Here is a 3,623-nt window from a genome sequence, read left to right as displayed (position 1 = left end):
ACACTAATGAAAAGCAAGCCTTTTGAATCAACTGAGGACATGGCATCAAGGCAACCATGACAACACAAATAAAGACATTCAGAAGAAGGACTTCCAGAACAGACTCAGAACGTGGCAAGAGTGACAGGCTCCATGTGTTCAAGCAAGAGGAAACATTTTGATGGGGGTTAATGGCAATGTGTCTTTTACTGGAATAACTTTTTTTTTTATTCTTGATTTTATGTGTTTGGTACACAGTTTGGACTTGTAGGATCCTCCTGTCTTCAGCCTCCCTAGCACTGGGATCACAAGCTCTCAGTGAACAGCTCAGCATGCCCAGGTGCACAGCCAGTGCAGCATGTGGTGCTGAGGATCCAACCTCAGTCCCTGTGCTTGCCTAAGCAGACACTTAGTCCTCTGAGCTATCTCATTGGCCCTGTAATAACATTTTGAAAATTTCACACTCACTATAGTTTCTGATCTTTCCTCATAATATTTTCTTTCTTCTTAAATGTGTTCAGGGGTGGAGTACCCCAGGCTTTCCATGGGGTCCTTGCCCTGCTTCTTTTGGGGCCCCTTCTTCACAGGAAAAGAGAAGGCATTTGTGAAGAGTAGATGATTGCTGTGACAGAGTGCTATTGTGAAGTGCTGGAAGAAGAATTGGTTTGACCTATAGTCAGATGGGCACTTGACCTATTACAATGATCAGACATGACGGAGTTGAGGATAAGGTCCTCATACCAGTGGACTGCATCAAGATCCCCACAGGTCATAAGTGTAGTGATGTTCAGCCTCCAGATGGGAAGCCAAAAGATTTTTCTACTTCAGTTTGTTTGCTGAGATGGAACATAATCAGTCATTGTGCAGAAAGCACAGGTGATTGTTTGGCTTGGAAATTCACACTTCAGGATTCTAGAAAAATTACAGCTTGTATGGGCTCTGCTGTCCTGTCAGAAGAGGCTGCTGTGGCTTCTTTGCCCCCTCCTTACATGTTCTGTGCTGCACCTACCTTTGAGTCATATGGCTACAGTCCTGACGGTGGTGCACACCTGGCAGGAATCGTCTATACTATGAATGGGCAGCCATATGCAGTGCCTTACTAGTACCTGTATGTAGGACTCTGTGGACAGAAGTAAGCCAATCAAGTTCTCATTCGTGAGCACTATCAAGACATTGACAAGGGCCAGCCAGATAGCTCAGAGGACTAAAGAGCCTGCTTAGGGCCGGGTTTTGATCTCCTGCGAGCCATGCTTGTTCCGCCCCCAGGGCTCACTGAGAGGGCGATTGAGACTGGGCATGGAGGAGCGCTTTTGTAATCTCAGCTGTTGGGAGGCTGAACACAAGAGGATCACTATGAGTACAATCTCATAGTGAGACCCTGTAGACCCTGTACAAAAAAAAAAAAAAAAAAAAGAATAACAGTGACCTGGCCCTGACCATGCTGGCTGTAGCAGCTACAGGCATGGCCCAAGGGTCTCCATCCTGGGTCTTTTGGAGTCTTTAGGATCTTCTATATGCAGAACTTCTGATAACTCTGTGTGCAATAATATGACTTGCAGGGCATTTCTGTTTGTGACAACTGTTTTTTGATAATAGTTTTAATAGTTCTTTTGGAAATATTGACTTGATAATTGTAACTGATCTGTGTAAGTACCACAGAGTACTTAAACTGTGTAGCTCACCTATAACACAGATTCAAGGGGCACAAACTAATTCCTAAACTTTGTGGAGAGACATTTTCTTCTCAGGTGTAGTGTTTAAGGGGTAATTTATTGCACAAATAATATAGTGATGAATGAGTGAGTGGCTGTGGTAAGACAGACTGCAGATTCTTTTGGTTTAACCTCAAACTTTGAAACCTTAGATCAGAATAGACTGTGTGGTACCTCAAGAGCAGTGGGCTGGGGCGCTGTGGTGGCCTTCTGAGGCAACGGTATTCCATCTGCACTTCGAGGGGGAGGGCACCACACTCCCACCCTTTACATGTAAAATGATGTTTCTAAAACCTGCTGAATTCTAGAGCTACCGCTGCTTGTGCTGTACCTGCTTTTCACAGTGGCATCTGGAAAATATCTCTAAACGGCATATGAAGGTTGATTTGCACTATTGAGAGATGTAGTTTTAGTGTCTGATTTAGGAATATTTATTGCCAGCTAAATATAGCTAAATAGAGCCTATTTTTCTATTTGTTGGGAAGACAATATTAAAAGAATGATGGGGAAAAACAAGGGAGCCACGGTTGGCATGTTCCTGCCTCTGGCCTCTGGGGACTGTGCTGCACAGGAACCCTGTTTTCTGCCCACTGCAGGTTTGGCCTGATGGGTAGGACAAGTGGTGGCTGCTCACCAATTGCTGGGCTGGACTAGAACTGGGCTGGATTGTTTTATAGCCCCAAAGTGCAGCTTAGAAGATGAAGCTGCCACTCAGCCTGCCTGGGCCTCAGCCTTGTTGTTCCTGACCTATACACTGTACAGAAGCTTAAAACATTTCATGTTGGGGCCCCATATGTGTGAAGCTGTGGAGAGTCCAGTCTTGCATTTTTGACCAATATTCATATTTCCCAGATGAAGTAGTTATTTCAAATATTTGTGTTTTAAAATTGATTATTGGTTAGTTTTCTGGCTTGCCATCTTTAAACAGTGTATTTTCACAAGGCTGACTATCACCTTTAAGGTCCCCTCCCCCATGGTTCCATTTTCCCTAAAGCACACTCCTTGAAGCACATACTCGGTTGTGATTGTGCTGGGTTACACACATGCTCTGTTGTCGCAGGGTTGAGCTGGCTCCAGGACTTGATGGCTAGATGGCATATGAACCCAGATGCTGAGTAGATTTAGTAGGCCCCACAGTCTGTTTCTCTAGCCACTCTTAGGGGCTAGTTGACATGCGAATGTCCTTTTGCAGCTGAAAAGTTTATATGTGGGTAAATGCAAAATGTGGCAACGTGGTGTTAAAGGTTTAATATACTGCTTCAGTATGAAATGTTGATTTTTATATCCTATGTCATAAGCATGGCTTTTATTCATTTTGTTACATGTGCATACCAACTCCCCAAGATGAATGTGATCAAGCATCGCAAACATGTGCTAATAAAAATTTTAAAGAAGAGAAAAAATTAAATGTGCACAGAATCTTCTTTCCACCTTCCATACCTCATCTTGCAAACCCATAGTTTTTTCTCTGGAGCCTTCCTGGTTGACTGTTGGCTTTTATTCTTTGCCCTGTTCATATCTCCTTGTGCTTGCTTCTCAAACACTGATCAACAGTATTCAGAGCCTTAGAACTCTCGGGGAATCTCAGGCCCTCCTTCAGACTTGCTGCACCATAACCTGTGATGTAAGGGGAGTCCCAGGCGCCTCCTACGTACGTGGAATGCTGAGAGGCACCGCAGTAGGCATTGATCCAAACTTTGGATATCTGTCTTGTATGGTTCACTATACAAGTTCCTCTCGATGAGAGCCGGTTATTTCATTTTTAAATTCCGTAACACAATATCAGTTTATGCTAAGCAGTAAGTCTATGTTCCATGAGTGAAACAAAAATTGGAAACAAATGGCTCAGAGGTCACCTAAGGACAAGCAACAAAGCCAGAACGCCATGGATCACTGCATTCAGACATCTTTTAACCATCAAACTGCATCACT

At 43.8% G+C, this 3,623-nt stretch overlaps 1 pseudogene; it reads left to right on the top strand.

Moving 5' to 3' along the window:
* Nucleotides 1-523: 523 nt before the first annotated feature.
* On the top strand, nucleotides 524-1,082 carry LOC101561370 (annotated as a pseudogene).
* The last annotated feature ends 2,541 nt before the right edge of the window (nucleotides 1,083-3,623 follow it).

This window comes from Octodon degus, unplaced genomic scaffold (assembly GCF_000260255.1).
Source record: "Octodon degus isolate 3935 unplaced genomic scaffold, OctDeg1.0 scaffold00032, whole genome shotgun sequence".
Taxonomy (NCBI): domain Eukaryota; kingdom Metazoa; phylum Chordata; class Mammalia; order Rodentia; family Octodontidae; genus Octodon; species Octodon degus.
The sequence above is the reverse complement of the archived record's forward strand: the minus strand, read 5'-3'. Positions and strand labels throughout refer to the sequence as shown.